Below are 27479 nucleotides of genomic sequence, written 5' to 3'. Positions count from 1 at the left end.
TAAATAAAAAAAAATTGTCATATATGTTTTTTTAGTAGAGACCATATTTTAAGTAGCTCTTTACTTCCAATTTTTTTATATTGTTTAACTCAATTTCTTACCTAAGTTTAACTTTGAACTAAAAATAGACCCATAAATATTTACTTTAAAAAACGTGGTTGAAATTAGAAAAACCTGAAATTTATTTTGTAAAAACGAGAGGCAGCCCTGAAGTTAATACATTTATCTTGATTAGTTTCAAGTCAGTGGTGAGTATTGGTATGCCTTCAAAATGTAAATTTCTGGATGGGGTCTAATACTGCGAATTTTAGCTGACTACAGGACTCTTATATAATCCTTCAACTAACGACCTCTTAAAAAACTTAATGTATCATATTGGAAACATCGTTAAAATAAGTCAAAACCTCATAAGTGAACTTCCGAAACGTCAACTAAATAGAGATTGTTTTTAGCTACGAATGTAATTGTTGTATGTATGTAAAGACCAATTGTATAATGTTTTTGGTAATAAAAGTTTTTCTAGTTTGACTATTTTTTTTTTAACTTATGCTTATAACAAAGCTGTCAAGAACAACTTGTGATGTTATCTATTTGATTTTAGGAATAGACCTGAGCGGAGCTGAAACTTAAAATTAATGGAATTATAGAAATGTTTAACCAGTGGACCGAATTCTAGTTTGAGTAAGGACCAAAAAGAAGTATTGCAGTATCAAAAAACTATCCTACGACAGATTTAAAATATTTATTAACAACAGCTGTATCGAAATAAGTATGAAATAAAATCATTTAATGGAGTTTAGTTTAAAATCTTGTGTGAGTTTTCAAGCTAAATATATGAATTTGATATTTTTGTAAACATAAACTGCCCATTTCTAATTTAAAACTTTATTAACAGATCATAATATTATTATTTTTTAATTCACAAAAGTTTTCTTCATGTTTCTTTACAAGTTCTAGCAGATATTTGAAAAAACATACTTTATACCACTTTTTTAACTAAAAAAGATAGTTTGTAATTTTAGTCTGGAAAAAATTCAACTGAGATAATTTTTGATTTTATCTCAAATAATGTAAGACATGTTAAATTTATAAACAAAAAATTAATCAAATAGAAACTAAAGTTTTGTAGAACACAAACGACGAAAGTTTATTTACTTAATTAGAATTAGTACTTTCACAAAACAAAGATAAACTAAATAAATCGTTTAAATTGTGAAAATTTGTGTTTAGTAAGAAAGAAATTGTCAATTTTAATAATTTACGAAGTTAGTGGTAAACTTTAGGCAAGTATAATTATCTGTAAAGACTAATTATATAAGTACCTTACGTGTGCTTATAATCAAATGTAAAGTTATTCTTACTGTTTAAGCAAAGTTATTAAATTAAAGAGAAAAAATGAACTTTTGTACAAGATACTAAAAAATTTAACGTAAAAATATTTCAGCGTACTATATTTTTAACTTCTTTAAAGAAGTTGTAACTCAACATTCAAGTATTCACATGTTTACTATTAATATTTTTATCTCCTACTATAAGTTAACTTGAAGTTATTTATTTTAACATATATGTATTTAGTTCTTATGTTATTAAACAAGTTTTTAGGTACATTGTTAAACACAAAGTTTAACTAGTCTTTGCTTATTTTTTTTTATTTCGTTTGATTGTTTTATTACTAAAGTTTCAAAAATAAAAAATTAATGTCTAATAGCTCGTAAGAAACTATATAAGCATGTACGACTTATTTCAAAAAAAAAAACTAAAAACAAACTCTAAATATAGAAAAACCGACACAAAAACGCATAAATTTAAATATAATAGATTAAACAATTATTTTAAAAACAGTAGAAAAAAGCTAGAATATAAAAAAAAGCTAGAACATAAATTATTGATTGAAATTAGATAACTAGTTTTTCAGCAAAAATAAAACTGGTATTGAAAAATGTTTCAACAACAAATTAAACTTAATCAACTAAAGTTACTCCAAGTATAGTCTAAACAAAACTGAAAAAAAAAAATACTAAGTTAGTTACTACTTTTTAAAACACAAAACCTTTCAACTAGAATGTGAAGACTGTAAAATAAAGCTTTGAGTTGTACTCAATCTTTTTAAAAATCCCTTTTAAAGCTTAACAGCTAAACTATAACTAGTTAAATGAATGTACATTAAATAATATCGAGTTTTATAAACAAAGATTACATTGTAAAGGGTAGTACATGACAACTTTTATATTTTGCGGAAAAGATTTAGTAAATCAGTTTATAGCGGGCAGGATATAAGGTAATAAAAGCCTTAGCAGGCCTCTTTTTAAATGCTAAAATTTCTTTGCATTGTAAAAGATTTCATGTCGTAGATTGCCCACCCTAACTTTAGATAAAGTTATAATTTACCTCCAAAATTTAGATAAAAATATAAATATAATTGTTTGAAAAATATTAAGACTAATTACACTTGTAAGCTACAGAAAAAAACAATTTAGTTACAATTGTATAGTTGAAACAATTGAATATATATCAGAAATGCCTAAAAATTTTCTTTGCACTTAGTTTATTAAGATTTATTAAAACTCATTTGAAATTTGCTTTGAGTTTAATTTAAGTTTAGTTTTTCACTATTGCTTGCACATATTTCAATCAAGTTAACTTTAACTACATTGAATTAGAAAAATTAGTACTTAAATTATAAAAGTGAAATCTATGCAAAATTTACCCGTCCCCCTAAAATTGTCTTAAGAGGAATAAAATATTCGTTTCTACTTCATATATGAGAATAACTTACTTTTAGTAACAATGGTTTAAGTAATAACTAACATAATTTAACCCTCGATATTTATATAAGATTTTTTTACAACGACGATAAAAATTTCTTCTTTGTTTTGTTACTTAAATATTATTTTTGCTTTTTAATGAAGTATACCAGAAAATCAGTAGTATAGCAAACCTTTTGTTATAGAACCAAACTATAACTATCAGTAAATCTACCAGTTAGAAACATCAATATAATAAAATTATAAAAGTAAAACAAACATATATAACCTATAAAAACAATTACACTAAAATTTTTCAGGTTTTTTGTTAATTTTTTGATTGATATATATATACAAATACCATAAAAAAACTTGTTCTTATGAAATCAAACTTTTCTTAAATTTTAACAGAATTATTTAGTTTGGAGATAAAATAAATAAAAAATACTTTGTACTAAGTGTCTGAAAACAATTAAACTTAAAAGCAGAATATAATTTCTAGTTTTTATAATTATGCTGCTTAATATCTAAGTATTTTAATTTTTAATTTAAAAACTTTCTAATATGTAAATAATGAAAAGTAAGTACAAAAGATTTTATTAACCACCTAACAACTAGTTTAAAAATCATAAAATATTTAGACTGCTAGATGTCAATTTAAAAATTTTTCAAAGCCAGAAAAAAATAATCTCTTTGGTAAATGTGTAGTTCTTACATTCTTAAGTATTTACTACAAGTAAGTTGTACTTATTCTAATAAATTACTGAAAAATATTGAAAAACATTTAAGAAAAGGTCTTTTGTTGTCCTGTGTAAACTTATATATATCACACAGTTGATTCAAAACCATTAAAAAGCTTAAAAAAGAGCCAAATATCAGCACACAAAACAAAATTAAAATTTCTTTCTTCAAAACACGTTCTTTTTTTGTTTCAGTTGTCTTTGGGTTTAAATTATCTATAAATTGTAGTTATTTAAATACTTTATTTGTGTAAACCTATTTAAATTTCTATATCTTTGATTAGGAAAAATTTATTAAGTACTACAAAGTTCTTATATAAATTTATAACAAATTGTTTTCATTTTAACTTAAAACTAAAACAAAACTTTAAGAACACATCAAAAAAAATATATATAAATAAAGTATATACAATATCAACGATTAAAAAGAAAATTAAACTAATCAAAAACGTAGAATTTGTAATATATAAGCCTAGTTGATATACTTTGGTTATGAATGTTTGAAAAAAAAGGTAACCTACACCTTAAAATGTCATGTTAATTTAGTTAAAGACTTATTTCAAGTTAAGTTAGAAAAAAAAGTTTAAAAAACAAAATCCAAAATACCCCAGTTACTACTAAATATCAATATAATAAGTGTAAAACTTGTGAGTTTTTTATATACAAAACACCTTAAGTACTATTAAATACCTACGTCATGTTTACATATCTAATCACAAAGGTGAAATTTAAACTGCCTTAAAAGGTATTAAACAAAATCAAATTAAATGGAATCAATATGAGTTACCTTTGGTTCTAGGTGGTTCAGTTTTCGTCTCAGGTTCGTAAAATTCTACCGCATCAATGTTAGATCTTCGAGGGTTTTTGGGTTTCACACTTGGTTTATAGCAGGAAAAAAAGTTTGCATACACAAATTTATTTCTCATTTCAGCCTGGTATTTGTTTATTATTTAAAACCAATTTCGGGATAGCTCATTGAATATTTGTTAAAATTATCAAATTTTATTTTATTGATATGTGTCTACATGTATGATATAAAAATTGTATTTTGCATTAATAGGTTTTGGACAAAGTTGAAAAAGTTTTTTTTTTGTCTAGTTTGTTTAATCCTGTACTGTAAATTTGAGTGTTTTTATTGATTAAAATGAAAAAGTTGTTTTTTTAATTTTTAATTCAAAATTATAGTATTTAAAAGAAATTTCAGGTTGGCTCAGTAAACTATTTGTTGTATTTATATCAGGAGTTATTACTGGTAATAGGGCAATAGGGTATCTAAACATTAATATACAAATCGAATGAAAACTAATTTTTTATTTACATTAACTAAAAAGCACAAACATATAAAATAAATACATAACACTATACTAAAACTACAGTTGAAGACAAATGCTCAAATAATAATAAATGTGTTAGAGCTTAAGAAATTTCACACGTTAAAGTTGTCTTCACCAATTACGGCCAAATGCCAAAAACTTTTAAAACGTTATCTATTTTATATCAAACTCAAAAAAATTTCTCCTTTCTTATGTATTTATTAAAAATAAATTAACTTCTTCAAATAAACAACGTTGTTTTGGAAATTGGCAAAATTGCTTTGAGAAAGCTTAGAGAACGTTTAGTTTTATAAAAAAATACGTATTTATTCACACGCTTCAAAATTATAAAATAAAATGTTGATTTTATTAAAAATTTATCAGGTTTAATTCCATACACATATACATTATTGTACACAGGTGAGGTTGCCACTAAATAAGAAGCAACCAAGTTAGTGACAAATATTAATTTAACTTGCCTTGTATTCGTAACTGCGCCTCTTGCAAAGCATTCCTTCACCGCATCCATTACCGTTGTTCAAATGGCTGCATTGCGAATCTGTAAAATTATTACAAAAAGAAAAAAAAGTTTTGCGTTTGAAGCCACAAACATATTTTAAAATCTCAGTTTTGTTTTTATATAAGCCATCTTTGAAATATTTTCTTATGATTGCCATATTTGAACCTAAACTTACTTTAGCCAGTAATTTTTTTTTAAGTTTAAAGTTAACTGTTGCTTTGTAAATTATGTTTTCCGCACAGAAATTGCTCTCTTTCAAACAATCTTCAGATACTTGATTTTAAAACTAATTCTAAAAAATCCAGAAGTAAAGTAGATAAATTAAACTAAAAACGTTTATACATATTTATTAACAAAATTTATTTCTGCTATATAAAATTTCCCATTCTTAGAATTCCTTATTTATAAGCCGCTTTCAAGTTTGCTTAGAGAATAAAACAATAGTTTTTTTTTCATTGATTAAAATGTATACTTTTGTGCTAATTAACAAAGGCTATTACAGCTGCAAATCTTGATATTTAAAAATTTGAAGATTAGTAGTAAATTACATATCTAATATGTATAAACAAGGTTTAATAACAACAAGCAAAAACTTATGTAAATTTGCATGATTGATATAAGTTAGTTCTGACTAATTAATTTGTTTATCCTAGTCATAATTGCATTGTGTAGATTTTTTTTACGATAATTTTCATTTGCTTTTAAAGTCTGTTAAAGACAAAAAAGAGTATCAATAATGTTGAAATTTTTTTTTAAGCACTAAGTAAATAAATTTACGATATATTAAACTATCACTGTTTTAAAGCATGGTGTTAAAAAATAACAGTTTATGAGGAATTTATACTTCGATTCTGAATAGAACGTTTGCTAGATAGTTGGCTGAATGAAATTACTTTTCAAATTGATCATACAAAATGTTTTGCTAACCATTACAAAAACAGCTGTTAAAGATAGTTTGTCAAATAAATTAGCTGGTAAACTAACTATCAACGACTACACTGTCTTTAGAGTATCTGCTATAAAACGTGCTAGGATGACCTTTTAAGATTTGTTCTAGACATTGTTGTCCTTTTTTAATTCCACGACATTTACCTGAAATTAATTATAATAAATCGTAGTTTGAGTATTTTACATAGAATTTAAATTTAGTTTTTTAATTTTGTCAAAAATCAAATAAAGTTTTATTACTTTAAAGATGTACTTATCACTTTAAGTTAGTAAATAATGCTTACAAAATTAAAAAAATGTAAATAATTGAGTATCAAACAACTTTTTAAAAAGTTATATTTGTTAATTGAACTAGCACATTTACTACATGATCATTTTTTGTTTAATGTTAAGCTTAAAATAATATAAAACATTCTAAAAATAGCGTTATATGCATCTTTTATATAAAAAATTGTTATATATTGTAAAGTAATATTACCAAACTTTTGTATTAATACTTATGTTGCGTTAAAATAAACATAGGGCCCGAAAAATGTACGATATAGTGTTTTATATAATTAATTAAAAATATGTATACAACTTTATAATAAAATATTTGTACGCCTCTCTCTATGTTGCATCAAATAGAGTCATTAGTTATATAACAACGATAAGAAAAAAGGTAAAAATTTATAAAACATATCATAGTTTGAATGCCTAAAAAGCCAAACTAGAATTAAAAAACCTTTAGCGGCCAGTTTAACTTCTAAACAACCAAGTATTTTGGGAATTCCTGGAAGTTTGAGATAGCCACATTTCTGATTCATGTTTTGACAATCAGGTTCGCTTTCACATGCGTCAAATGAATCTGAATATTTTTATGTTACTTTATTGTAGTGTTTCTTATCTTTACTACATTTACTTTATAATTTTACACTGTTTTTCAAATTTTGTTTCTTATAAAAATTTGATTTTGGTTTAAACACTTATCATTGAAGAGAAAAAAAAGCAAAGTTTAGCAAATTAAAACTAAGTTTAAAATAGCTGTCATTATTAATTAAAGCTAATTTGCATTTATGGCTGATTAGTTTAAAAGTTGTTATGCGAGCATAGAAAAAAAAACTGTTTGTTTTCGATAGCTAAAATTAAGTTTGAATTGATATACTAACTTCGAATACTTAACTTTAAAAATTATATATTTTTTAATAAATTTAAAGGACCCAACTTATGTCTAAATTAAGCATTGTTTGTTTTTCAGCTATTAGTTTTTTTTTAGTTTATCAAAAAATCTTAGCTCTAAAACAAATTGCAACTTATCAATATTTCAGAACTTTGTAAAATTATATTTTAGTTTGAGTTATTATGTTTAAAATTATAAATAAATTGAAATTATTATAAATTTTTACCAGTTTTATGAATTTTTGCCTCTGAAATGGCGACCAACAAAATCATCATCAGTAAAAAGAAAGTACTTTTCATTTTTGTTGATGTTTTTAGCTTATTTACAAAACTGTCTGAAAATTGTACTCATAGGATTTTGCAAATTCAATAAAATGAAAAATAATTCAATTGAAGTTGTGTTTTATTTAGTGTTCAAATAAATATTTCTGCGAAAAAGAAAAAAAAACACAGTATATTACAACTTAGCACAAAAGTAATCTACTTTAATAGCTAGCTTTAATTAAGATTTTTAGAAAAAACAATAAGTAAGAAAATTTTAACTGTTATTCAAACATAACTGGTTTATATATACTAAACAAATATACTACATGTAAAGTAGTGATTACCATTATTTAATTTAATTTAAAATATATCAAAAACAACGATAGTTTTTTACAAAATTAGTAAAAGTAATCATATTTCTGGCTCATTAGCTTATATATATACGATGTACAAAAATAAAGCGATTTCAAGAAACGAATGCTATTAAATTTGGCAAGAATTTAAAAAAATGCAAAACATTTAAAAATGCTTACATACGTTCAAGCTTTATAAAAGGAAAGAAATAATATGTTAATGTTTAATATTAAAAATTGCTACATTAAATTGATTAAATTGGGTTACAGCTAAAAATTAACACAAAATAAAAACTTTTTTTAACTATTTACATACGTTTTTATTCTAACGCTTCTTTTTGATCTAAATATTTAAATGTTTAAAAATAAAAAGTATAATTTGTGAAGTTTAGGACTTTTGCTTCTTTTTCCATAAAGGTATTTTATGCCAAAATGTAAACATGTACACCTAAATTTTAGTGTTACTTAGTATAAAACTAAAAGAATAACTCTAATTTTGATTTTAAATTTAGAACTTTTTAAGAAACTTAAACTAAAAATAGATCGGCTAAACTTGTAAAAGTTTAATTTAAATAATAAATTTAAAAAGTAACGATTTATTACTTTCAACTCAAGCAAATTAAGATTATTAAATTTTGATTTCAAATTTTATCTGTAAAAAGTATCCTTAAAACATTTAAATAAAATCTATGATTCGCAGTGTAATACAGGTACACTAAAAAAAATCATCAACTTAAGGAATTTTTATAAGGAAAAAAATTGAAAGTTAACTAGAAATATTTAGCTTCAAATAAGTTGTACTTGTCAGTAAAAAGTTAATTAGTTTTTATAATTTCTGATAAAATAAATATAAATAGTGTATAAAAAAAACACAAACTTAGTAAAGACCTTTAATGTGAACAGAACTATAATCAAGTATAATTATCACTTTCAATATGTAATTTTTTTATTTTGATATATTTTTTTAATTTAAAGGCATAAACAGTTAAATAAATTTGTCAATCATTGCAAATTAGATGTATTTATCTTAAAACTTGTTAAAAAAATTGAATGCTTACAATCTGTTTTATTACGAGGTTTGTCTTTAAGCATACATTCAAAAATACTGTTTTGCGAGATATTTAAACGTTTACTAACAAAATAACTTAGTTACATAAGATTTGAAAAAGGTTTTCTCAAGAGCCTATTATCAAGATATAGTAGACATAGAAAAATATTTGGTATATATAGTAAACTGAAGACCAAAGAAATTATAGAACAGTGACCCGCAACTAGAAAAAGTAAAAATAAGTGAATTTTTCTTTAAAACTTAAGTGCTTAAAAAGTAAGGTCTCTTGCGAATTTGTAGTTAGCTACTAGCCAATTAAAAAATTCCGTCTACAAGAAAATTTACGCGAGTTGGTCCAAATCATTTTGAAGATTTTATGTATGAACAAAATTAAATTAATTTAAAATTAAAATATTAACCGTTGAATTTATTATTATTCTGTTTTCCTTAGAATTTATGTTAAACTCAAAATAGTTTATTTATTTTTCTAGTTTTCCGTGGTTTTCTATTTATACTTCGTTTAAAGATTTGGATTAGCAATACAATCATAAAAAGTTATTTTCTGCAAAACTTAGAATTATGTTTTTGTAATTATTTTTTTAGAAAACTTGATGACTGGGATTAAGTTTTTTTAATTAAAACAGCTCTCTGATTCTGTAAACTAAAATAAATTTAAGTTAAATGGTCAAAAATTCACTTTTATGTTTTTTATATACCGTTTATATGTGACAGCATATAAAAATTATCAATAAAACTAAAAAATACGTGATCTTTGTAACCATAAAAACTTTATAGTTTACATCTATTAAATGTCTCCAATTTGTTATAACAAAAATTTCTTAAGATATAAGCACAAATTGCTTTATTTATGAATTTGAAATGAACATTTTTTTTAAAAAAAGAAAGGATAGAGCAAAAACACTTTAGAAAGCTACTATACTAAGTCTGACCACAATTGTTGTACTAGAATTTTGTTAAATATATTTTGAAAAATGCAAAAGATATAGTCCTGGCTACATAACAATTTAATACTCACAAAGGTTTACAAACACTGATTGGATAAAAAACATTATTCGCTATTTCAAGTATAACTCGACTCGCGTCCACTGTTGCTAGCGACTTGAAAGAACAAAGCCACCTTTTTTTAAACAAATCGGCCAAAACTGGAAAATTCCAACAAGTAATTGTGAAAATGTTATTGCATTAGTTTTTAAATGTATTAAACCTAATGATGAATGTATCAAACTAAATGATGAAGACAATTTGGAATACATTCATGTACATAAATGGTGATACTTTTTTTAGATTACTAAAAAAAATAAACATTGGTAGAAAGTTTAAATACTTTGTAAAAAAAGCATTCAAACTATTTTTTTACATTTCATAAATAATACCATTAGAACCATTTTTAGAAATAGTCGCTTATGTAGAGTAAAGTTTGGAAAATAATAAGCAGATTGTTCACTAGATTTCAAGAAATTTCTTTAAGGTTTTATAAAGTACACAATTTTTGGACCGTTTTTAGTTTAAAGCTGAGTTTTTAGTTTAAGCTGTAAAATTCTTAAACTGGGGTAAATTTACCCCTAGGAATAAATTCCCTTCTTTTAGTAATTTTTCTTTAGTACATGTTATGCAAATTAATGTTTATTAGTTGTATGTAGTTTATTAGTTAGTGTTTAACTGTAATTATTTTGTTAAATAAACTCTTTAATTTTTTTTTTATTTGATAAGCTTAAAGTTCAAAAATAAAGTTTTTTCCTCAAAATTAAAATTACTTTGTAGGGGGTAAATTTGGTAATAATCTTACAAAATGGGTAAAAAATGAAAAAAAAAGAACCGCTGGTTTAAAGTAAAGTTTAAAAATAAAATCTGTCTAAATAGTATAACAAGTTTGAAAATATACTGTAAAGCTACTTTAAATCAGTTTTTGATGACGAAATTTTTTTTTTATATGTTAAGTTGAAATTTTATTACTTTACACGTAAATTTTTTTTAAATTCCAGGTTATTTAGTGACCTTTTACCAAAATTTCAAGTATTTTTCGAAAATTTCATAAATTCTAGGTTTTTCCAGGTTTAGTGGCCACCCTGACTAAAGCACACAACTAAATCAATTTAAGCCAAAAAAAAGGGTTGGTCCGTGTGTAATTGTAGTGAAAAATCCGGTAAAAGTGACAGCCGCTTACAAAAATACGGTTTAACACCAGACAAGAGGTCGGCAGACTAAATCACAAACAGTGACTTGAAATATTTTGTAATAAACATGCAGCTTACAGATGATTGAAGTAACTCGGTGTCAGAAGAAGCCATTGTCTTTGTTTTTTAAGAAAGTAAAAACATCCAAGTATCAGCATATCAAAAATATTTATTCAAGACTAAAATCTGGCTGAAAGAAGCGCTTAGAGCGCTGAAACAGTTGTCCATGGCAAAAGTTTTTTTGGTTATTCATAACTTAAAACTAGCGAATACGCGAAACAAGAAAGCCTTTCTTACCACACATAGACTTCACAAAACACACATAATATATATGGGGACACGTTCAAAATCCACCCGCGATCAAAATCCACCCGCGTTCAAAATCCACCCACTCAAATTTGAGAACCGCTTACCGAACGAGGGTAAGGGTTAGGGGTTACAGTGATAGTGAAAAGTAAATAAAAAATAATTAAAAATAATTTAAAAAAAATAATAAAATAAATTAGTAAATAACGAAAATATTTTTAAAAATCGGGTGGATTTTGATCAGGTGGATTTTTAACGCGGGTGGATTTTGATAGTATACCTATATATGATAAAAATAAATTAGTTTAACTAACTTTCACTGAGCCTTCTTATAAGGATTTACTAATTCATTGCAAAACGTAATCTTTAAAATGAATAGTTTCAAGAAGTTTTAAAATCTTATACTTTGTAGTTTTACTAATTGTAGCTTTGTAATTTTAGTTGTTTATTTCATACAAAGTTAGATTTTTGGAGTAGTATGCGTTCTCTACAAAAGTTTATAACTACGTCATAATAGCTCTAAATCGCAAAAACAAATTTTTAATTAAATCCTTACCTAAAATATGTAAAAGATGATTTAGGTATTTATTTTTATTTAAGTTTAGTACCAAATGCTCTACGTTTTATAGATAATATAGAGCAGTGGTTCTTAACCTTTTTTTCATGTTTTACCCCTTTTTTAAAGGTTGTCACCGAATTTACCGCTAACATACGAAATAGTGCTTAATTTTGAGAAAAAAATAGTGGTTTTTTCGAACTGTAAGCTTATTAAGTATAAAAAACTATAAAATTTAAAGAGTTTATTTAAGTTAAAGAATTACAGATAAAAATTAAGTTATAAATTAAAAAGATATTAATTTGTATAACATGTAATATAGAAAATTCATCCCCTTAAACAAGATAATTTACCACCAGGGGTGAATTTATCCCAGTTTAAGAATCACTGATACAGAGCGACATGTATCTATGGTATTAATAATGAATAAGAGAAAAAAAAATGTTTTGCACTCAAAAAACACTCTGATGAACACTGAAAGCGTTATGCTTTGTGACGTAATAAAGTGTTGTTGTTTGTAAAATTGTAGTAAGAAAGCATTTAAAAAAAACTGTTTAATCTTTTTCTTTTCAAAGTTCTTAAAAGCCGCAATTAAATAAAAGACTTAATCAAATAGGAATAGGTTTTGTTTTTTTAAGAAGCAATACATCTAGTCTGCAATAAAAAATTTTACTCAAATTTCAAGCACATGGCTTTTCTTTTTTTAAGGCATTTTAAAATTGATTTAATGATTTATAAACAATAGTCAAAAAGAAGTGTTTTTTATTTAAGCTTAATAAACAGTGAAAAGTTTAAAAACAATTTTCGGTCGCTCTCAGTGATTATGTATGTTTTATAAATTATTTTGCTCATTTCAACTTAACCTGGTGTTTAGTTTCAATGTAAAAACTCCTATTGAAATTAAAAATGAAAAATATTGATTAAATTTTAATTTTAAGCAAGTGACAATTTGTGACTTTTAAATTAATAAGTATCTTTTAAGGACTAGATGTTTTAAAACCATAACAAAAAAAACTTGTTTATAATAAACTTACAAAAAATTTCATTTAAAATCAATTTTAAAACCATAATTAAAAGCATCTTCAAATATAGTTTTACACAAGCTAATTTATACTAATAACTAAAATTCTTGTGTAGGTATTTCTAACAATATTTAAAAGTCAAAACTTTAGAAATTTTATAATATAAAGTAATTTTTTTACAAAAAAAACTGTGGAAACTTTTGTGAAACTAACTTAATGATTTATGAGACAAAATTAAAGAGCCTTAGAGTAAAAACCTTAACCATTTATAACATTAATTTATACTTTTTTAGACTAAGATACATTATTTTTACTTTTTTTGTATCCAAAAAATTGAGTTTATATCAAACCACTGCTGTAAATGATACTTTTTTTAAAAACTATTTCAACATAAGCCTATTTTTTTATAAATAAATAAGAAATATAATAATCTGCCAACTTAGCATTTCTACTGTAATTGTAAACAACATTACTTACATCAAGCATCTAGTAAAATAGATAAAAACTAAAAGACCATTTTAGTCAAACAGTGAAACAAGGCAGTCATTTTAAGAAGATAACAATTTTTACCTATTTAAAATACTTTGACATTGACTATTTTCCTCGTTTTTTATGCTGACTAAAGAATTTAATTTTATTAATAATAATAATGATTTATCTTAACTACACAGATTTTTAATCAAGCTTTGGTTCAACTTTTAAAGAAGGGTATCTTTATAAAAACTTTATTTCAAAAGTTGAATACTCGAAATATAATTTTAAATAGGGCATAATGAGAAAAGAGAAAGTGCTTAAGTGTGCTACTTTATACATGCCTTTTTTGTTTCTCAACTTACTTAATTACACAAATTAGCATGGTAAATAATTTGAAACCATTTCAAAAAAAAAAATTTAGCTCAAACGCTATACATGTACTAAAATTTTAAATAAGCTAGTTTTAAAATCTATGAAAATTTTCTTGAAAGTTTGATCATTTTAAAACCTTTGTAATATAATCATAAAGCATTAAAACTAATAACAAAATGAATTAAATTTATTTTCGTGCATTTATGACAACTAAAAACATCAAGTGTGATAGAAGTTAAAGTTTAAAAGTGATTTTCAAAACTATTTAAAAAATTTAATTTTAAGACCTAAACAAAAATTGAAAAGACGTTTTAAAATCAGTATAAGACATGTTTTTCTAAAAATACGTTGTAAAATAAACTTTATAATTTTAAAATAGCTTTTGAAAGTAAGTCGTTACTCATATCAAACTTAAAGTTTCTTCTGATAAAATATCAAACAAAACAAATACATTAGTCTTCTTCTTGGTTTGTCACATCAAACAAAACCCATAATTTAACCGAAGTGCAAGTTAAAGAACTTACAGTCAATATATTTTTTTACAAAATAGCTACTTTTAATTTAATAAAAAAAAACAATAATATATTTTATAGATATAACACTCTATAAAACAGAAATAAAAGTTAATAGAAACCATTATTTCTACAGTACAAAAAAAAATAACAATTTTATGTCTAGCAGACTAGACTTATTAAGCAAATAAATAGTTTTTTAAGCATCTACTTTAAAATACATTAATTGTTTGTTTTTAAACACAGCCTTCAGAAACTTTTATACTCATATTTAAATTACAAATGCTAAGGTCGTTTACATTGTTTGCTTTTCTATCGCATGAGTTTTACTAATTGCTTTTAAAAAAACTTTTCATTATATTGATGAAACATTTTAATTTAAACTTTGCTTTTCTTCATTTATGTTATTTCAGTATTTTTGAATGCTCATTTTTTGTTTATTTATTTTTGATAAATATGTAAAAGTTAAAAAAAAATTAATCAATGATTATACGTAACAGATTTTTTTAGTCAAATTTAATAAATGAAAATTAAGATATAACTCAGCAGGAAGTAAAAACTTAAATAGTGCAAACTAAGATGAAGATGACTTTATATAAGTTATGTAAAATAAAGTTTCAGTTAGCAGTAAACTTGTTTACAATGGTTAATTTAAGTTAATAACCAAATAAGAAATGAGAAAATAAAAATGTATAAAAAGTAAAGTTTTAAGTACAAATGTTCAATAAAGCAAGTCAACATAGATTGTTTACCTTCGAGTAACTTCAGTCCTCCTTGGTGGCTCGTAGATCATCGTATGACAGACGAGCGATGGAGTTGGCTAAATGCTGCTCGTCTGCATTAGCGATGGAGTCCCCAAAATGCTGCTCGTCTGCATTTACGATGGAGTCGGCGAAATGCTGCTGGTCTTCAATTTCAACAACTCTATCAATTGAGACTTGTGAAGTGATGTGGTGCATGATGAGTTCATTTTTTTTGTTTTTTCTTCTGAGCATCTTTGCAACACGTGATTTCCACGTTTTGCCATCTGCTTTCTTCTTTTCGGTTTTCTGCAAGTGCATTCCTCTCGGTAAGCTTGAGCCCTGCAAACAAAAAAACGAGATAGTTTTTTTGTGTGTTTTTAAAGTTAGCCGTTTTTGTATAAAGTTAAGCTACTTACTAAATAGACAACCACAGAAATTTTTGCTATTAGTTTCAAACAAGTAAAAATAAGTGTTTCAAAACTTCTGTTTTGAATTACTTTGCTAATATATTATAATGAAACTCTACAGTAAAAAAACTTTAAACACTCTTAATTTTAAATTTTCGAACTAACTTTTTTTTAAACTTGCATAGAAATGCTACCAAGATGCCGTTAATAACGAAAAGGAGAACACATAAGGCTAATAACAAATTGAATCCGTATGTGGTGCACTCTGTTATTTTATTTTTATTAAATAGCTAAGCAATACAGTGTTTCAAAAACTATTTACTTTTGATAAAAACTATAAGAATTTCGCTTTGAAAAGTAACTAATATTATAGACTACTAAAAAACTAATTAAAAATTTAAATATAGTTTTATTAATTGTAAAAACAGGTCTGCTGCAGTAGTGAAGTTTTAAAAGTTTTTTATTGATAATATCATGTAAATGAGATATTGTAGCCGACAAAGTAATATATCTACAAAAGTAAACATCGTAGCATAATATAACCAAACTTTTGCTTAATAAATAAATAAAAAACAAGTTATAGCACAACCTAGAAAAACACAGTTTTATTAATGTGTTAAACAACCACATACAAAAATTCTATAAAAGCTTGCTTACCCAGCTCGGGTTCTTGGTCCTCGGGTTTGATCGTTGTTGTGCTCTGCGGTGTCGTGGTTGGGTTCCTTCGCCTGAAATCGCTCAGCTCATCATTTGAAACACATTTGGGCTTGTTCGAAATCATCAAGCATTCATCGTAATCGTGGAAGGTGAGTTGGTGGCAAGTCTGTCCTTGATCGCTGCATGGGGCGCCGCAAGTGTTGTCGTGATCTGTGGGAAACTAACGTGTTGTAAAGTGTAGTAATTAGTAGTATGGCTGAATTAAAATTGTCTATAGGTTTTAAAGCTGGTTACACGGCTGTTCGGATAATGACAATTTGTATTTTTATAAAAAAAATTTAAAGGGCCGCATTTAAAAAAGCTAACTAAAAATTCAAGTATTATAGAAATTGAAAAAAAATAATTAAAAAATCTATAATTGCTGAAAACAGTTATGTTTTAGTGGGTTTAAAACTTATTTTAACTGTAACCCAAAATAAATTTTTAATTTAGAAAAAGTTAACGTGTTCATGTAGATTTAACTAAAAACTATTAGAATTTAAACTGTCACACTTTGAATAGTCTTGTACCAATTAAAGTTTTATAAAGCGTTTGTGTTGATTGACAGAACATAGTGAAATTTATTTTTGTTATTTAAAAAAAAAACAGCTTTTAAAATTTAGCCTTATTGCAATAACCTTAAATTAAATGTTACCAACTTGTTTTAGATTTAAAAAAGGTAGAAAAATCTGTTATCAAATTTTTAATGTAATAATGTTGTGGCAAAAAAATGTTTGCACAAGTATCTTTATAAACAGTAGTTTAAGTTTTGAATTTTTATTTAATCAAAACAAAGTTTTTTTAATTTACATTTTTTACTTGTTTACATGAAGCATTTATTTTAATTGCTTCGTTTGAGAAAAACATGCTTGTTTATTAAAAATTTAAATGTTGAAAATAAAATCAAAAACAATTTAGCAATTGGCAGTTTTAAATAAAAAATAATTTAAATTTTTACGGTTGACACTTAAAGAGCAGACTTTAAGAATTTATAAACAAATAATTTAACCACTTACTTTGCTTATTACAAAATATTATGTTTTCTGAAATTAATTTTTTAGATTTTTAATATTAAATTCTTTTTTTTGTTATTCTTATATTGCAAAAAAGTTTACGTATAGTTTAAATAATCAAATCTATTTTGTTTAATTATTTTTTTTCTTTTTTCAAAACAACTTAATTCACAAGTGATTTTAAAAGTTAATAAATATTTCAACTACTAACATTCTTGGCTTATAGCTGTTAGTCGCATGCGGTGATATGTAAAAACATCCTCTTTTTTGTTTACTGACAGGCAGAAATTGTTTGAATTTTCCTCAATGTTGGTCATATTACAAAATGCTGTAATTTTTTATTTGTATTTATTTATGTTTATTATACAAAACAAACTTCTTTGGACAGCTGTTTTAGCGGGGTTGCTTGAAAAACCTGCAAGTATAATCGCTAACTTGCGAATGCTGAGTCAGCAAATTCTTTAAAAAAATTGAAGAAACATTAAAAAAAAATTGTCTAATCTCTACCTTTATCTTTTACAAACCTTACCCAAAAGTGTAACAAATAAATAAGTTGCAATTATTTAAATTAAACGAAACAAGAAAAGAATATTAAAAATTTTGCTGACTCAGCGAATATGCAAATAAAGTTACAGGTTTTTCAGCCTACCTGTTTTAGCGCTCTACACGCTTTCTTTAGCAAGGGAAGTATTTAGACTATTCTATAAAAATTAAATTATTAGCATGAGTCCTTGTTATCCTAAAGTTAAGTAACGATTATATTAGGACATTTATATAAAAATTTTAAGGACGGCTTTTAAACACTTTGTTTTCGGTAAAGCAAAAATAAAACAACTAATAAACTCGTTTCTTTTGTTTAAAGATTTCGATTTTTTAACGTTTGATATTTTTATGTTTTTCGTGTCACATTTTAAAAAATATTTTTATTACTGTATTTGCTTTGCGTAATATTTCTCAACAAATTAAAAACTCGCTTTATTTTTAGTAATTTTTCATATGCGCTACGATAATTTTCAGCGTTGCCGCATTTTTCATGATAGAATCGTTTTGTGTAGCTACTCGTCGTTCTATCGTTGCGCAACATTTTTTTATACTTTTAATGTTTCTTTATAACATAATATTTAATTTTTTAAACATTTTTGATTAGCATTCTAGCACAGAAAAACATTTAAGACAATATTAGAAATACAAAAAATAACTATTAGTCACTTTAGTAGTTACGGGTCACTAGTAAATAAATAAAGTTTGTTTTTTTTTAAAGATAGAACAGAGTTGAGTATTAAGTTGGTTGGAAATTTTATTCTAGCTAACTTAACTAATGTAAATAAAAAGATCAAAATAATTGAATGGAAGTAAACGAAAATAAAAGTTTGTTAAACTCACCATTGTGGATTATAAAGACGTTGCTAGAGCCATTGATTCGCTTCACTGTAGAATTTTTTGTTGTTTTATTATCAATTTATAACTTTAATTTAGTGTACTAAAAATAAACGTACTTAAGTAGAAAGATTTTGATAATTTTAAGCATTTGCAGCATAAAACAAACACGAATAAATTATTATTTTTTTGTTTAAAATGTTTTTTACAAAAGTTTTCACATGAAAAAAACTGTATACTTTAATAAGTGATAAATTAAGTAAGATCTACTTTAAAGTTAGATCAAGTTAAACTTAGTATAGAGTTAAAAATAGGTTGAAGGTAAAAATATCATTATACATATACAAATAATCTTTATTTAGATATAAAATTTTACTTGACTATTATGAATATAAGTTAAGTAACAATATGCTTATTTGCTCAAGTAAGTGAAAAGGAGTTATCGTCAAATTAACACTTAACAGCAGTATATATATCAAAGCTTAATTCATATAATATTAGATACTTTCTATGAAACAAAAGGTATATTGTTAGTTTGAGATACAAAAAGTTTTTTTTTTTCAAAATAGCTATAATATGTTTTTGATGTTTTAAATAGTTAATCACAAAAATGTAATCAAGTTATCATTAAACATAACTTACTGTTTGTTTCTGTACAATCACTGGCATCTTTAATCGGGAAACAAAAAGAAGTTGCCAAGATTGTTAAAAATATTATTAGAACTACGGTTTGTGTCATCTTAACTAATAATTATCATAACTGTAAAAAATTAAATATTATATTCTTTGTTTAACACTTGTAAAAACTTTTCAATTAGACTTTTTTTAAAAGTACTTTATTAAAGTTATTGCTTACAATGCTACTTTAAATAAAAAAAGGTATAAATAAATCTTCAAACTATCATTTGCTATACTAATAAAGTCTATACATTTTAAAGATATAAAATAAAACTTTAAAAAGCTTTACTAATTACTGCTGTCTACAAAATAAGATTTTAAAAGTTTTAAAAGTAAAAAAATATATAAGTTGAGCTCTCTAAAAAAAGAGAAGAAAAAGTTTATTTTTAATCACAAGACCTCAAGTTATAAAAACTATCGTTGTGAAATTGAAAACTATATAAATTATATAACAAAAACTTTGTTTTTGTTATTTGAGACGATTTGAATATTACTTAAATATATGAATGACTGAACTTTAAACATTAGTTTTAAAACATAATTAAGAAAAACTAAATGGTTGTTTTTTTTTCTTGTTCAATTAAAAATAATCGTTAAAAGTTTTTAAACTTTTTATCTCTTTCATAAATTTATTTTTAACACCAAAACGTAAATTATTATATATTAAAAGCAGGTTTAGCGTATTGTGAACGCCTTAGATACAATATGTCATTACAAGAAAGATTGTTTGATTGTTGCAGATTTTAATCTAAGCGTCAGTAAACTTTTAAAAGTTTTTTAAGTAATTAAACTAATTATATTTAACGACTTGCAAAAGTATTGCATTACATTTTTATGCTGTGAGAATATTTAAAAATATATTTTAATTTGAATTTAAATTAAAAGTTCACATTGTTTTAAATTATTGTAAAACTTTTTCGCTTTAGTTGTAAGTGTTTGTTTTTGTTTCAGTTGAAATTTTCGTGCACTGAAATCTTTAAATTAGTACTATACAACAAATTAAACTAACATATATGTTTATATGTTTTATATGTTAAACGCACATGTGTGTTTACAATAAATTTATTTAATTTAAATTTAATTTTGGTGCACACAAACTTAAAATTGTATCATTGTTGAAAAGTATTTTCGATTAAAAGTTTAAGCAGATATTCAAATTTGTAGTTTATAAAAGTTTCTAAGAACTTATTTGAAATAACTTGCAATAACTTTTTTAAGTACCGTTTAAATTCTTTTTACTTTTATAGTATATGATACATTAAGTTTACCTTTATTAAAACAAATTAGTTTAAAACAATTTCCCATATTTAGTTTATAAAAGTAATTGTTATAATTTTAATTGTTGTAAAATTGAAAAAACTCTGTTGAAAAGTAAACAAAAAGTTACTTGTTTATTATTATCAGGTGACAATCAAAATGTTTATATATATTAAACACGTTAACTTACTAAAAACATATTTTGCTATAATAAATTAAAGTTCAATCAGTTCTTTTAATATATAGTCACATGCTTGTTAACTGGTAAAGGTGCAACTTTTATTATTAAAAATATTAAAGCTAATAAAACAATATTCAAGTTTATTTCAGTACACTTACCCTTATCAATTTAAAATTTTAAATTTTTTTAGCAATTAATTAACTTTGATTGCCATCTTTAAAGTATAAAGCACACTTAAACTTATTGCAGAATAGTAATAAAGTGTAAGAAAAATTTGTTTCTAATTAACTTTGAATTATATTTGATTGTAAATAAGCACTTCATTTTGGATTCTAAGCAAAAACTTTAAATTTGTGAAAAGTTTTCGGTTTATATTCAAAGACGTATATATTAAGTTTGTGGAATGCACTTATTTGTATATTATGGATATGAATCTTTAATGAAAAGAAGTATTTAACAAATAAATAGTTCATTTTAAAAAGTTTTTAGTTCCTTTCAAAGCTTCTTTTTGATAATTATGAACTCTTTTGCTACATAAAAACATAAATTTTTTAAATTCTACATATACTACAGAGATTCAAAATACTTTTATTGACTAAAAGCATTTAGAGATCATTCGATATGTTTTACTTGCTAATTAAACTAGTAGATATAAAAATAAGTTATTTATAAGACTTTTATAAGTTTTTTTTTATACATTCGGTCTACTTAAACTTAAGTTATCTTTAACAGTAGGCCGGCAAATGAATTTAATATTTATTTAGCTTTAATATTGTTTAGTTGTTTTTATTGCAGTTGGAATGTTTTTGCACTAAAACCTTTAACTTTATATTATAGAATAGGTTATACTTTTATTGATTGCATGTTTGTTTATAGTAATAACTGTTTTTTAAGTACATTTAAAATTTCTGTTTATTAGCTAAAAACTAATTTAGTTTCAGTTCTATCTAGTATTATTTGTAACTTGTTATCTATAGTATAATATTTGTAACTTCGATTTAAAATTCAAACAAGTATTGAAGTTGTACAATTGTTATAAAAAAATGTTAGTCCTTACATCTTTTGATCATAGTTTTTTTTCTAAATAAAATAAGCTTTTAAATAGTTCATACTTTGTTAAACTACGAAATTTTTAGGTCGAGTTATATTTATATAAAAAAAAATGGAATGATACAACTTGGTTCAACTTTAAAAGCAGTTGTTATTAAACCGAAATAAAATATCTTGAAAATAAACAAAGTATACATTAACTTAAGGTAACATTTAAAAAGTAATTATATTTTAATACATGTAATAAAAGAATTATAACTTGTTTTTATTAGTTTATTTTCAAGTATTTTTTCGAAAATATAGTCATATGATAATAAAGTAATTAAAAGCTTTATTTTGTTTAAAGCTAATAAGGTAATAGATAGCACTTAAGTATAAGTTAAAGTTTATATAAGTACATTTCAATATAAGCATTACCTAAGTAACCGAAGTAAGCATTGAAATGCTGTGTGTTGTTTTAATAAGCACTGAATAAAAAATAAATTAAACTGGTTGTTACAACATTCATATAATATTAGTTTTCTTTTTATAGAAGTATAATAAAAATTTACAAAAATATAAAAATAAAAGAATATTTTCTATTTTCAACACTTTTCAACACAACAAAACTGGTACTCAATTTTTAATACTTTTCATTACACTGTTAAGTAGCAACTACAATTTCTATATAAACAAAAAAAAAAAACACTTGAAATCAACAAATTTTATTTTATTTTTGTCGGTACACTACAAATTGAAACATTTCAATAGTTAGTAAATACTTATCACGATATTGCAGATATGTAATTACTAAATATTATATTTTACACTCTGTCTAATATCTGAGCTTAAATTATTATGATAAGTTACTTATTGTTTATTACTACTTTTTGTAGTTAAATTGATACAAAAATTAAGACTAAGCATTTTAAATTTTATCGCAACTTGTTTCCAAATAAGATATACAATAATTTTTAGAAAATTTTAACAACCTTGCTATTAACAAGCTTGTTCTTAACAATTTTTCTTATAATAAGTCGAAACACCTAATGTTGTGAAACTTAGTTGTAAGTATTGGTATACTATCATAATCCACCCGCGTTCAAAATCCACCCGATCAAAATCCACCCGCATTCAAAATCCACCCGATCAAAATCCACCCGGGTCAAAATCCACCCGATCAAAATCCACCCGAGTCAAAATCTACCCGATCAAAATCAACCCGAGTCAAAATCCACCCGATCAAAATCAACCCGGTTCAAAATCCATCCGATCAAAATCCACCCGATCAAAATCCACCCGAGTTAAAATCCACCCGATTAAAATCCACCCGGTTCAAAATCCACCCGATCAAAATCAACCCGACTCTAAATCCACCCGTTTCAAAATCCACCCGATCAAAATCCACCCTATCAAAATCCACCCGATCAAAATCAACCCAACTCTAAATCCACGCGTTTCAAAATCCACCCTATCAAAATCCACCCGGTTTAAAATCCACCCGATCAAAATCAACCCGAGTCAAAATCCACCCGATCAAAATCCACCCGAGTCAAAATCCACCCGATCAAAATTCATCCGAGTTAAGATCAACCCGAGTCAAAATCCTACCGACACAAAATCAACCAAAGTCAAAATCCAACCGAATCGAAACAAGCACCTTTTTTTTTTATTTCTTTTTAAATCAAGTATCATTTAAACAAATCTCACCACTCTAAAGTACCAATCTTAAACAAGTTTTATTTAAAAAACACTTATAAAACCTTGTATTTTTTGTCCCTTATAAATTGACTTAAGAATATAAAAACTGTACTACAGATTGAACTTATTTTCTGAGGTTTTTTGAGTTGTTATTTGGTATTTTTGCTTATTATAAGGAATTTTTGACAAAAATATTTTTGTTTTTTTGATTACTGAATATAATTTTGAATAGCTACAGCCGGCAAGCAGCTTTTAAAGGTACTGTTGTTTTTGATATAAGTATAACTATAAGAGCTAATAAAAGTTTAACAACGTCAGGATAAATAAATTAAAGTTTTACTATACAAATATTACTATGTTAAAACTTTTAGAAAACTAAAGGATGTGCCAGAAAAAATAATCTTGTATTATCTCAATCACAATTACACGACAATCAATTATAATTTACTTTTTCTAGGTATAAAGTTTAATAATTTAGAACTTTTAAGTAATTTTTAAACAAATACGTCAAACGATATAATTTTTATAAAAACTGAGTATTACAAGTGAAAGCTACCATTTATACTACAATTTAATCCATTTAATTAAGGGGTCAGCAAACTGCGGCCCTCGAAGTGTAAATATGTGGCCCTCGAGCATGTAAATTTGGTCAACTAAACAAAACAAAATTTAAATTGAAATTTTCAAAAAAAAAAAGAAATTATAATAGTTTGTTTTTAAGTTTCTGAATATCATTTAAAAATCATTTATTATGCTTAAGCCTTAGATGTGAAAAAAGACAGATAGTAAATCTAGAAGTTTTTCTTTAAAGTTTAGACTTTACTTTTCCTTTTAAACAACAAAAGCTTACGTACTTGGATAAATTACTTATATAATATTGCAAAGTTTTTTTAATTGGCAATTTTACATGTTTTTAACTTTTAAAAACACGGTGACTGGGTTGAAGTAACTGTTGTACTTTTTTTTGTTTCAAAAAGTTGCAACCCGAAAAACTTTAGATAGATTATTAAGGTATTTAAAGGTTTTAAAAGAAAAACTTACACTGTTTAAAATGAAAGTATTAATATTTGTTTATATTTTAACTAGTTTAACAAAATCACTAAAATTTTAAATACGTGATATGCTGTCCATTAAATAAAAAAAGATTTTTTTTTAACTACTAAAAAGAAAATACAAATAAAATAATAGAAATTGATTATAAAAAGTGTACATAATGATCTACACCTGTTTTTAATGATCTACACCATGTAAATAATGATAGAAATAATAATATGACACAAGTTTTTAAAAAAAATAGTTTTCGACTTTAGAAAAAAATATACATTTTAAATATGCCAGGCCTGATCCCTTTAAGTAGATAAACGTGACTAAAACAGATTAAAAACAAAAATTGAATAAAACAACGGCTCGCGGAAAAAATTGAAACATGAAATTTGGCCCGAGATAAACAATTGTCTGCCGACTCTGATTAAATCCAACTGCATCTTCGTTACTTTTAATTACAAAAAAGTAAAAAGCAAACGTTTAAAATTCATTTAGTTTGTGTTTTTTTTAATATAATTTTTTTATGTGAAAGGTCTTAACAAGATATTTATCTATAAAAGTTCTCTTTGTTAAGAAAAGGTCACTAATTTACTTTAGATAGTTACCTTTACTGTATTGCCGTTTAAAGATTTTTCAATATTAACTTTAAATTAAATATTTATTAATTTTCGGTTTTATTTGTTAGACAAAATTTTCACGCTTTTAAAGTTAATTTGTCTACTAAACAATTTGTTATAACAATAGTTGTCTTTACCGTTTAAATTCGTTATAACTAACATAAAATTTTGTTTAATTTTAATATTGTTTCATTTTTAGTTAAATTACTTAAAATTTCTTAAGTTTTAACAAATGGACTTTTTTTATATGAAGATTATATTTAAAAAAAATAGTGGTAAATAATAACATTTCCATTTCTATGAATTAAAAAATATCAATTAACAATATAATATTGAACAGTAAATAATAATTTATCTTACTTAATTACAATTTTTATGCAACTTTATATTTATAAAAAAACATAAAACGTTTACAACTAATTAATTAAAAACATGCAGTTATAGCTTTCAACTTAAACTGTCGGAAATTAGTTCAAGAAAATTTATCGCATGTAAATTAAAAGTTTTAGATTAAACAATTTTAAATTTAAAATTTAAACGTTAACCAAAGGAGATTAAATTTTATAAAACCACTCAATTAATCACTTTCAAAACTGGCCTTAACCTATTAATAAAATTAATAATACGATTGTTTAAGTTGATACAGTCTGGTACAAAAATTCATAAAAATAACTTATACTTGAATTTAAACTCTCTTGTCTGAAATAAAAACTTTTTTTAATGAACCTTTGTAAAAATAGAACATTTTAATAATAAATTAAAAATGTTATAAGTTTTTTTTCGTAATATTTGTTATAAATATAGTGTCATTACTAAAAAATTCAACTTATTTGTTTACTACTACAATTCTAAAGTATATAATTTCCCTAGCTCAAGTCTAACTACTAACTTTTTTAGTTGCAATTTACAAGCTATTTGAGCAAACTCAATGAATTGTAGAGTCGATATTTGTTTTATGTAAAGGACTTTAGAATTCATAGAAAAATGTTTAGCTTTTTAATTTGTACTATTAGTTTAAAACTAGCAAATTAAGTTGTTATCTAATTAAAAATAACTTATAACTTTAGTTACTTTAGACGAAACTATTTTTAGTTTTTTAAAAGATAGATGGTTTATAAAAAAAACATTTAATAAAATAAAATTCAATTAACTTAAACACTTTGAAAAAAGATAATAGCAGCTAAAATTATTGTATAAATTAAAAAAAAATAACTAAAAAATATTTGTAACAAAAGTTAGATAGAAAACAATAAAATTGTTTTAAAACAGTTATTGATCTCTTACATATTCCTCATTTATATTTTTAGTAAATTAGTTTTCGTATTTTTTTTTTTAAACTTATGTTCTGTTTTTAAAAACTACTAATAAAAGAAACGTCAATAAATTGTTTACTAAACGACAAATAAAAGCGCTCAAAATATTTGGTCCTAAGTCCTCTTGCACGAACATACCTTAAAGTTATTGAGTCGCACACCAAAAATATCTTTTAACGTCTTTTCCACGTCGAAAACAATAATGTTTAAAATATAATTAATAGGTGATAGTTTTTTTTAAGTTTAACAAAGGATTTTTATTTTATTATCACGTAGCAATTTTATATTATTCTTTATCTATATTTTATTTTTTATAAACACTGTTAGTTGAAATTTTTTGTATAATAAAATATTGTATGTAATACTATTTTAAAATTTAAGTAAAGCACAAAACACAAAACTTTTTACATCAAAAAAAAAAGCTCAAAAATTTTAGATTAATATTTTAATTTTCTTTTTGTAACAATTAATTAACATTTTCCATAAATTTACATTATTTGGTATTTGATTTTTGTAATTTTCTTTAGCTTAATAAATGTTATTAAAGATTCTTCTAATTTATAAACTTCTATAGTTTTGATATTTTAATTTACTATGAGTTATCCTTAGTAAATATTTTTATTTAATTATGATTGACTTTGGGAAATTAAATTAGAAGGAAGTTTAAATGGATTGAAACTGAGCGTAATTCTTTTTTTATTTTTTTTTAACTTCTTTTTTTAAAAGTAACACCAACACTACTAACATTAATAAATTATAAACATTTTAAATACTTGTAAAGCTACTATGAATTTTTTTTTAATGCTGTTTAATTATATTGTTTAACTTATTTTTTTAATTATTTTATCAAATAAATTAAAATTTCTTTCTTTATAAGTACTTACTCTTTTTTATACCA

This window comes from Thalia democratica, chromosome 7, assembly GCF_965202585.1.
Source record: "Thalia democratica chromosome 7, ktThaDemo2.hap1.1, whole genome shotgun sequence".
NCBI lineage: Eukaryota > Metazoa > Chordata > Thaliacea > Salpida > Salpidae > Thalia > Thalia democratica.
This window is presented reverse-complemented; position numbering follows the sequence as displayed.